The sequence below is a fragment of the Schistocerca piceifrons genome, chromosome 3 (genome assembly GCF_021461385.2).
Source record: "Schistocerca piceifrons isolate TAMUIC-IGC-003096 chromosome 3, iqSchPice1.1, whole genome shotgun sequence".
Taxonomy (NCBI): Eukaryota; Metazoa; Arthropoda; class Insecta; order Orthoptera; family Acrididae; genus Schistocerca; species Schistocerca piceifrons.
The window spans coordinates 343,354,252-343,365,436 of record NC_060140.1 but is presented as its reverse complement, the minus strand read 5'-3'; the positions used below and the strand labels follow the sequence as shown (position 1 = coordinate 343,365,436).

The window sequence follows — 11,185 nt, the reverse complement described above, 5'->3', positions numbered from 1 at the left end:
AGTGAGATAAGCCTCTACATCCTTACATTTGTCCTCTAGCCATGCCTGCTTAGCCATTTTGTACTTCCTGTCAATCTCATTTTTGAGACGTTTGTATTCCTTTTTGCCTGCTTCATTTACTGCATTTTTATATTTTCTCCTTCCATCAATTAAATTCAATATTTCTTCTGTTACCCAAGGATTTCTACTAGCCCTCGTCTGTTTACCTACTTGATCCTCTGCTGCCTTCACTACTTCATCCCTCAGAGCTACCCATTCTTCTTCTACTGTATTTCTTTCCCCCATTCCTGTCGATTGTTCCCTTATGCTCTCCCTGAAACTCTGTACAACCTCTGGTTTAGTCAGTTTATCCAGGTCCCATCTCCTTAAATTCCCACCTTTTTGCAATTTCTTCAGTTTTAATCTACAGTTCATAACCAATAGATTGTGGTCAGAGTCCACATCTGCCCCTGGAAATGTCTTACAATTTAAAACCTGGTTCCTAAACCTCTGTCTTAGTATTATATAATCTATCCGATACCTTTTAGTATCTCCAGGATTCTTCCATGTATACAACCTTCTTTTATGATTCTTGAACCAAGTGTTAGCTATGATTAAGTTATGCTCTGTGCAAAATTCTACCAAACGGCTTCCTCTTTCATTTCTTAGTCCCAATCCATATTCACTTACTATGTTTCCTTCTCTCCCTTTTCCTACTGTCGAATTCCAGTCAACCATGACTATTAAATTTTCGTCTCCCTTCACTACCTGAATAATTTCTTTTATCTCATCATACATTTCTTCAATTTCTTCGTCATCTGCAGAGCTAGTTGGCATATAAACTTGTACTACTGTAGTAGGCATGAGCTTCGTGTCTATCTTGGCCACTATAATACGTTCATTATGCTGTTTGTAGTAGCTTACCCGCACTCCTATTTTTTTTATTCATTACTAAACCTACTCCTGCATTACCCCTATTTGATTTTGTATTTATAATCCTGTATTCACCTGACCAGAAGTCTTGTTCCTCCTGCCACCGAACTTCACTAATTCCCACTATATCTAACTTTAACCTATCCATTTCCCTTTTTAAATTTTCTAACCGAACTGCACGATTAAGGGATCTGACATTCCACGCTCCGATCCGTAGAATGCCAGTTTTCTTTCTCCTGATAACGACGTCCTCTTGAGTAGCCCCCACCCGGAGATCCGAATGGGGGACTATTTTACCTCCGGAATATTTTACCCAAGAGGACGCTATCATCATTTAACCATACAGTAAAGCTGCATGCCCTCGGGAAAAATTACGGCTGTAGTTTCCCCTTGCTTTCAGCCGTTCGCAGTACCACAACAGCAAGGCCGTTTTGGTTAGTGTTACAAGGCCAGATCAGTCAATCATCCAGACTGTTGCCCCTGCAACTACTGAAGAGGCTGCTGTCCCTCTTCAGGAACCACACGTTTGTCTGGCCTCTCAACCGATACCCCTCCGTTGTGGTTGCACCTACGGTACGGCTATCTGTATCGTTGAGGCACGCAAGCCTCCCTACCAACGGCAAGGTCCATGGTTCATGGGGGGGAGGGGGAAATGGTATATTTTCTTGTTTTTCTCACACCTTGCGCCGTCACACTGGGTTACTTAAACACTTCAGTGACGATTTGGCAGCAGTGACTACTTTTAACATGACAGCTCTTGTGGTTTGGAAAGTGGAATTGTTGTTTGCATGGCGTCAATATTTTCTTTTTTGTGTTCAGAAAGACACCTCCTGCAACACTTCTCATGTTAAACGTGAGCCCAATTTGCTAGACCACCAGATCATGGCAAAACACTGTTCTAAGCGACCTGCAGATGTGGCATTCTACAAGGGGCGTTCAATAAGTAATACAACACATTTTTTTCTGAAAGCAGGTTGGTTTTATTCAGGATTCCAATACATCGTATTACTTCCCACTCTTGTGGCAATAAAATCCTATTCTCACCGGTATCTCCGTTCAATGCGACGGCCCGACGCCACCTTACTGGGAGGGCCTATATGCGGGCATGGTACCACTCACCTGGTCGACGTCGGAGCCAACGCCTTGATGCATCAATATCTTCCCCATCATCCACGTACTGCTTCCCGTGGACTGCATCCTTCACTGGACCAAACAGCTGGAATTCGGAAGTTGCGATATCCGGGCTGCCGAGTAGAGGAAGAAGAAGAGTCCTATGAAGTTTTGTGAGCTGCTCATGGGTGCACAGATTTCCCTTGAGTTGTTATAGAAAAGAAGTTCGGTTGCTTTTTTTGTGACGACGAACACAATGAAGTATATTCTTCAATTTCACAGCTGCGTGCGGGCGGCCGGCATGCGGGAGATGGGACAGGTCTGCGCGACCTTGCTGCAATGACGAGAGATCCCTCGCTCAACGACTCACCCCGTGCTTTTGTTCATTGCCGGGATTCCGTACACATTCTGCAACTGCCTGTGAATATCTGCGATGCTCTGGTTTTCCGCCAAAAGAAACTCAATGACAGCTCTCTGCCTGGAACGCACCTCCAATACAGACCCCACATTGAAGGCTATGTACAGCGCCGCCACCTATCGGAACTTCATGAAACTATGGGGAATTCCGTTTCAGCCTAAACTGGCCGAGAAAAAAAGTGTGTTGCATTACTTACTGAACGCCCATTGTGCTTGTGAGACTTGGCAAGAAAACCCGGAAACCACTTAAGCAATTTTTATTGACTTTGTTAACGGTCTACAGAAGCCGGAAGCCGTACTGCCTGCAGATGAGCAGTTATACTGTGTTGGCAAAGCATTCATAGACATGGGGATTAAGGATGACAGGTGACTATGAGTGAGTCGCTCCTGGGGTTGGGACGCGGGAAGTGACAATACTGGTAAGACCGAGGGGAAAAACAGACTAGCAAGGCGACCCGCCACAAAAGGACCATGGAATGGTTCCATTTAAAAGTAATCACCATACGCTTGAAGACATTTATCCCACTGGGAGACGAGTTGCTCAATTCCTGTTTCGGAGAACGCGGTCGCCTGCTGACTGATCAACAACCGCACCCACTGTTGCACTTGCTCGTCGGACTAAAACCGGCATCCACGCATGTCTTCCTTCAGGTCGTCAAAGATGTTGAAATCACAAGGTGGGCGATCGGTGCAGTAACGAAAATGTTGCGGTGTTCCCAACCAAATCGCTAAAGCATAGTCTTCGTCCGATTGGCAGTGTGGGGCACGACTGTTGTCGTGCAACAGGATGATTCCGTCCGACAGTATTGGTAGGCGCTTTAATTTTATGGCAGCCCACAGTTTCTGCAAAGGGTCTTCACAGCGCTGAGCACTGATTGTAGCTCCACGACCTCGACGAACAGAGGGCCGCTGCAGTCGAAGGAGAAGGTCATCATGACCTTACCGGAACTATGGATTTGTCTGTACTGTTCTCGGGTCTCCAACCGGGTGCAGTCGTTTTCAAACCACGATATTTCGACTGCGTTCCTTGCCGTCACCTTCAGGTCATACCTGCAGAGTGAGCGTCTCCGCTGAATCTCCTCCCCTTTATACTCGGATCGCTCCCCACCCCTTCCTCCGCGTCATGCCGCGCGCGGCGCTGTATTGAGTGGTGGTGGGGAGGGGCGGGCTGCTGGCTGCTGGATGAGAACTGTGGACCATCAGATGTCCTGTGGCCTTCGTCGGGCGCGGAAGTCCCTTTGGGTCGGTGCTGTGCTTTTAGTTGGCTGAGTGCCGGGTCCCAGGCTTTGCTGACGTTGAACCCGGCGTCTGTTGATCAGCCCATCAGCTACACGTATTTCAGTCGCCTCCTTCAGAACACAGTCCCAAAACGACGAGGCCTACCGTAAAACTTCCGTTTTCGCGTACTCCACAGTGTCTCCAGTATTCATGTAATGTTCCACAACCGCAAATTTTATAGGCTGCTTCAGCTCAATTCACGGAAGGCACAGTGAACTGAAGCAGCTATTCTGGATGCCTTCTTATAACAACAAGCACACTTGGACATACGTCATCAGCAAGTAAGGGAAATTACAGCTTTCGTTGCAACAGCTTGTTGCACATTTTCCCATGACCAAGTTACATAATGTTTAACAGGAGATACCATTGAATCTTTTACGTATGTCCCGCATACACGCACTCATTTATTTACACAACAAAACAAATAGTTATTAAATGAATATTAATTCTTACTGAATTCTCTATTACGAAAACGAAAAATAGTGAACGTTATTTGAGTATAAAAATTCAAACATACTGACCTAACATTTTGTAAACATCAGTAATGATTCCAACTGATAGCAAACGACAAACCGTTATGCATCCAAACTGACTTTAATAGTGCTAGCGTCGGTTTTTGGTATTTTTGGTAATTTTCTCTAACTTTGAAAGTAACCCAGCCAGAAAGCTGAGATTTTGCAACCAGCTTCTTTTTAGTAACAAAAGGCTAAATATAAAGTTTTTTTCGTAATTGAATAATATTTAGTATAGTTTATTTAGATTCTTAAGGGCTTGAATATTCTGTCGCTGTTACTGACACAAGTAGTGCTTCCCACGGTCGTGCTAGCGACAAGTGCGAGTGATTCACGTCGAGATACAAGCGGCTGTCACCGCCACCGGCTCAAAAGCTACGAGTCCGTACTGCAAGGTAGCTTACTGCAATAAAATGCTTTTGCGGTTTGACTCGCAACGCTACACTCTCCACTTTGCTTGTAAACATGGATAATAACTAAAAACGGAGGCTTCCACGGCCATTGTCACAGTCAATAAAATCTTCTTTTCTGGGTTTGTGACCGCACTGCCAGCATGTCAAACTACACCCTGAAGAAGGTCACTTGTAACAATGACCGAAACGTCGGTAATTTTATATACTGACAATGCACTCACAAACCCAGAAAAATTTTATTGACATGGGTAATAACTGTTTCGCCAGGTAAAACCAGTGTGATTGTGGTCGGATAGGTTTGGTGACACCTGAACATGTGTTATCAGCATTTCCCAGTTTCACGGACATGTTTTATCTTTTAACAGCATCAGCAGTTCTGTTGCAGTAATGGCTGTCCGGCGGCTGTTACTTTTAAAGTCAAGTATACGTTAAGTTGCCAACGGCCCTGCCGCGGTGATAACACTGGTTCCCGTCAGATCACCGAAGTTAAGCGCTGTCGGGTCTGGCTAGCACTTGGATGGGTGACCATTCGGGCTACCAAGCACTGTTAGCAAGCGGGGTGCACTCAGCAATTGTGACGCAAACTGATGAGCTACTTGACTGAGTAGTAGTGGCTCACGTCACGAAAACTGACAACGGCCAGAAGAGCAGTGTGCTGACCACACAACCCTTCATATCCGCATCCAGTGACGCCTATCGTCTGAGGATGACACGGCGGTCGGTCAGTACCGTTAGGGTCTTCCGAGACCTGTTCGAGCGGAGTTTAGAGAGATACGTTAGGTTGGACCAAGCTGGCATTACTGTTCGGTGACATCTTTGCGTTGTATGAAGGAGCTAATTATTATTTGAAGGAGGGGTCAATCGAAGAAACGGGCTTGGTGAGATTTGTATAAATGTGGGTGAGAGGAGAAATTGGAGCAGTTGATTTTGGAGTGACTTTCTGAGATTCACATCTTTAACCTGTTATAACGAGTCTTTCTTTTTCTTAAGATTGCCGAGGACGTTGCATTGAGTCACATGAGGTTAAATGGAGATTGTTCACTTCGTATGATTCCAGTCCAATAGACGTATCTTGAAATTAATCTGAATGCAACCGAACTGGTACAGAAAAGTGTCGAGTCGTACAAGAGTTGAGACTTTTTAAGCATGTCTCGTGGTTTAAAGCAATGCCGGTAATTTTTATCAAAACGTATTTCACTAATGCAAGAGTACAGCTGTATTCAGTGAATCGCAACTTAATGGAAAGTCTTCCTCAAACATTTAACGGTGCAGTAGCGGCAAAAGGTCCTCAAGCTACCATTCACATAGATAGTGTCTTTGGAACAAAGAACAGATGATGGGAGACTTTTGGCAATAGACTATTGAAGATCAGTTGGAGAGGTAGAATTACCAATGAAGATGTGCCGAGGAGATTACATAAAATCACATCTCTCTGTAAACAAATCCAGGGAAGAAGAGCCAATAAGCCACCTTGGCGCAGCGGTTCGCACAACTTCACGGATTACCCTGGCACGCCTCCCTCTTCGGTCGAAATCCTCACTGCCGCCCCAGTCTACTTCAGATTCCTCCTTACACACGAACAGAATTGCCGAGGCTCTCCACGTTCCGGTGTAGGAGCTCAGCATCGACGTACACCACCGGCCATTAAATTTGCTACACCACGAAGATGACGTGCTACAGACGCGAGATGCTGTGATATGCAAATGTTTAGCTTTTCAGAGCATTCACAGAAGGTTGGTGCCGGAGGCGACACCTAGAACGTGCTGACATGAGGAGAGTTTCCAACCGATTTCTCATACACAAACAGCGGTTGACCGGCGTTGCCTGGTGAAACGTTGTTGTGATGCCTCGTGTAAGGAGGAGAAATGCGTAACATCGCGTTTCCGACTTTGATAAAGGTCTGATTGTAGCCTATTGCGATTGCGATTTATCGCATCGCGACATTGCTGCACGCGTTGGTCGAGATCCAATAACTGTTAGCAGAATATCGAATCGGTGGGTTCAGGAGGATAATACGGAACGCCGTGCTGGATCCCAACGGCCTCGTATCACCAGCAGTCGAGATGACAGGCATCTCATCCGCGTGGCTGTAACGGATCGTGCAGCCACGTCTCGATCCCTGAGTCAACAAATGGGGACGTTTGCAAGATAACAACCAACTGCACGAACAGTGCGACGACGTTTGCAAAAGAATGGACTATCAGCTCGGAGACAATGGCTGCAGTTACCCTTGACACTGCATCAGAAAGAGGAGCGCCTGCGATGGTGTACTCAACAACGAACCTGGATGCACGAATGGCAAAACGACATTTTTTCGGATAAATCCAGGTTCTGTTTACAGCATCATGACGGTCGCATCCGTGTTTGGCGACATCGCGGTGAACGCACATTGAAAGCGTGTATTCGTCATCGCCATACTGGCGTATCACCTGGCGTGATGGTATGGGGTGCCATTGGTTACACGTCTCGGTCACCTGTTGTTCGCATTGACGGCACTTTGAACAGGGGAAGTTACATTTCAGATCGGTTACGACCCGTGGCTCTATCCTTCATTCGATCCCTGCGAAACCCTACATTTCAGCAGGATAATGCACGACCGCATGTTGCAGGTCCTATGCGAACCTTCCTGGATACGGAAAATGTTCGACTGCTGCCCTGGCCAGCACATTCTCCAGATCTCTCACCAATTGAAAACGTCTGGTCAATGGTGGCCGAGCAACTGGCCCGTCACAATACGCCAGTCACTACTCTTGATGAGCTTTGGTATCGTGTTGAAGCTGCATGGGCAGCTGTACCTGTACACGCCATCCAAGCTCTGACTCAATGCCCAGGCGCGTCAAGGCCGTTATTACGGCCAGAGGTAGTTATTCTGGGTACTGATTTCTCAGGATCTATGCACCCAAATTGCGTGAAAATGTAATCACATGTCTATATTTGTGCAATGAATACCCGTTTATCATCTGTATTTCTTCTTGGTGTAGCAATTTTAATGGCCAGTAGTGTACTTATACAAATGAAATGACAATTTCAGAGACTTTACGCATCTCATACATATACGACTATACGTATAACTTATAGACTGAAGTGGCGAGTGAAAATTTGTATCAAAGGGGAATTTTAAGTAGACTGGGACGGCAGTGAGAATTTGGATCGAGGAGAGAGGCGTGCCAGTGTAATCCATGATTTTGTGCAAACTGCTGTGCCAAAGTGGGTGGCTCACCTGTCTAGTTAGAAGGACACGTGGGTTCGATTTCTAGCCTTGGTACAAATTTTCACTCGCCGCTTCAGTCTATATACATAAGTATCCGTAGGAGACCAGTATTGTCTCTAAAATTGTGTCTAAAATCAAATCTATATGAAACTAGTAAAGTATCTGAAATTGTTTCATTCCATTTCTAAGAAGAAATACATTCGTAGGGCATAGTTTAAAACACAGGGATATCACTGGAACAATAGTCGAGTGTGAGTACTCATCTGTATACATTTAGTGTTCGGATGTTTGCTTTTAAAGTCCTTTGTCACATATTTACATTCATGGCATTCACTATACATTTTAAGTAATGACTAATGCAATATGGTGGCTTAAACCATTTTAACCCTTCTAGCGTCCGTGGAGATGGTTCAAGACCGAAACCGGTAGAATTTGGGTTCAAAGTAAAAACAGCTGATGGTTCAAATACGCATTTTATACAATAGTCGAAGGAACTGAGGGCAGAAATTGCCAGTTGCGACCAAGGATGTAACGCATGCACAGGTAATAAGAATTGAGGGGTTTACAATAGATGCGGAAATAAAGAAGCAGCCTGACAGATGGAAAGAATGGTTTACTGCAGTAAACCAACCTCAGATTTGAACAGTAGAAAAAGAGAAAGAGAGAGAGAGACAGACAGACAGATAGACAAATAGCACCTGTATTTGCAATATGTATTCTTCTTCTACATGACGCGCTAATAGCGTTGTCACATTCTATTCTTACAAGGCTAAGTTCAAATGCTGTCCCCCACCTTTCTTAAGTCTGCAGAATTTAACTACTTTAATTTATATATCCTTTTGTTTTGTGCGTACTTCTGTAAGTCACCATCAAGGGCTGCGAGCTTTGTGCCAAATGCTGATACTTGCTGACGCACTGTTTTAGGCCGGTTGGTTCCAATGAGACTGGGAATTTTGCCAACCGAATTCTGCCAGAAAACTGCCTCCGAGGACACCTGCAAACTTTTAGTTTTCCCAAATTAACGCTTAGCTCATTTATTTACCTAACCCTGTTGTCACCTGCCACATGCGTAGTCTGCTTAAGAGACATCACACAAGACAGTCGCTATGGACTATAAATAATGTCACAACTAAACATCCCACACAGAACTTCTAAGGTTGAGGGGAAAAAAAATGTGGCGCCAAACACTTATTTTTTCCGGTAAGCTCGCTTACGACATTGCAGCTTCTTGTGTCGGTGCCTTCGTACAGAATAGAATTATTGTTATCTAAAAGCATGGAACAGTTGTTTCATTCTCCTTTCCATATTAGTATTCGTAACTGGAATTTACTATTATATAATGTAATAATTCCAATCCCAAAGAAAGCAGGTGTTGACAGATGTGAAAATTACCGAACTATCAGTGTAATAAGTCACAGCTGCAAAATACTAACACGAATTATTTACAGACGAATGGAAAAACTGGTAGAAGCCGACCTCGGGGAAGATCAGTTTGGATTCCGTAGAAATGTTGGAACACGTAAGGCAATACCGACCCTACGACTTATCTTAGAAGCTAGATTAAGGAAGGGCAAACCTACATTTCTAGCATTTGACAATGTTGACTGGAATACTCTCTTTCAAATTCTGAAGGTGGCAGGGGTAAAATACAGGGAGCGAAAGGCTATTTACAATTTGTACAGAAACCAGATGGCAGTTATAAGAGTCGGGGGACATGAAAGGGAAGCAGTGGTTGGGAAGGGAGTGAGACAGGGTTGTAGCCTATCCCCGATGTTATTCAGTCTGTATATCGAGGAAGCAGTAAAGGAAACAAAACAAAAATTCAGAGTAGGAATTAAAATCCACGGAGAAGAAATACGAACTTTGAGATTCGCCGACGACATTGTAATTCTGTCAGAGACAGCAAAGGACCTGGAAAAGCAGCTGAACGGAATGGACAGTGTGTTGAAATGAGGATATAATATGAAAATTAACAAAAGCAAAACGAGGATAATGGAATGTAGTCGAATTAAATCGGGTGATGCTGAGGGATTTAGATTAGGAAACGAGACACTTAAAGTAGTAAATGAGTTTTGCTATTTGTGGAGCAAAATAACTGATGTTGGACGAAGTAGAGAGGATATAAAATGTAGACTGGCAATGGCAAGGAAAGCGATTCTGAAGATGAGAAATTTGTTAACATCGAGTATAGATTTAAGTGTCAGGAAGTCGTTTCTGAAAGTATTGGTATGGAGTGTAGCCATACATGAAAGTGAAACGTGGGCGATTAATAGTTTAGACAAGAAGAGAATTGAAGCTTTCGAAATGTGGTGGTACATAAGAATGCTGAAGATTAGATGGGTAGTCACATAACTAATGAGGAGGTATTTAACAGAACTGGGGAGAAGTGAAGTTTGTGGCACAATTCGACTAGAAGAAGGGATCGGTTGGTAGGATATGTTCTGAGGCATCAAGGAATCACCAATTTGGTATTGGAGGGCAGCGTGGAGGGTAAAAATCGTAGAGGGAGACCAAGAGATCAATACACTAAGCAGATTCAGAAGGATATAGGTTTCAGTATGTACTGGGAGACGAAGAAGCTTGCACAGAATAGAGTAGCATGGAGAGCTGCATCAAACCAGTCTTTGGACTGACGACCACAACAACAACAACAGTTGGAATTACTATTTTATTTACTGTTACTACAGACATTTTAAATGTTTATTAATTTCTGTGTCCTTATGACAGTTTTTCTTGGTATCTTGTAACTGTAGATATTTCCAACTCATTAATACTTCAGTTCTTGTTTCACGAGGTATGACATAGTCGCACAGTGATACAGGGATAAATAATATTTCCTTTTTACTTCCAGTAGTTATTGTTGTGGTCTCTAGTCCGAAAACTGTAACTCTCCACGCTATCCCGCCCAAGTCTCCTCAACTGTCTACGACTACTGCAACCTACATCCAACTGAACCAGTTTATTGTACTAGGTGTTCCTCTACAATTTCAACACACTCTCCCCTTTCCCCACACTTCCCTTCATTACCCAACTGACTATCCCTTGACGCCTGATGATCTGTCCTGTCAACCTACCCCTTCTTTTAATCAAGTTGTGCCATAAATTTCTTTTCTCCCCATTTCAGTTTAGTACCTCATCATTTATTATCATATCTGCTCATCTAAAACATTCATCTGTAGCTCCACATTTCTAAAGCTTCATGTCTGAACTACTTATCGCCCATGTTTCACTTCCGTACAAGACTACACTCCAGACAAATACCTTCAGCAGACTTTCACGCACTGAAATCTTTGTTTGTTGTTAACAAATTTCTGTTTCTCAGAAATTCGTTC

The 11,185-nt window shown here is 44.0% G+C and overlaps 1 pseudogene; it reads left to right on the top strand.

Moving 5' to 3' along the window:
- The first annotated feature begins 5,077 nt into the window (after positions 1 to 5,077).
- On the top strand, positions 5,078 to 5,195 carry LOC124790180 (annotated as a pseudogene).
- Positions 5,196 to 11,185: the final 5,990 nt, after the last annotated feature.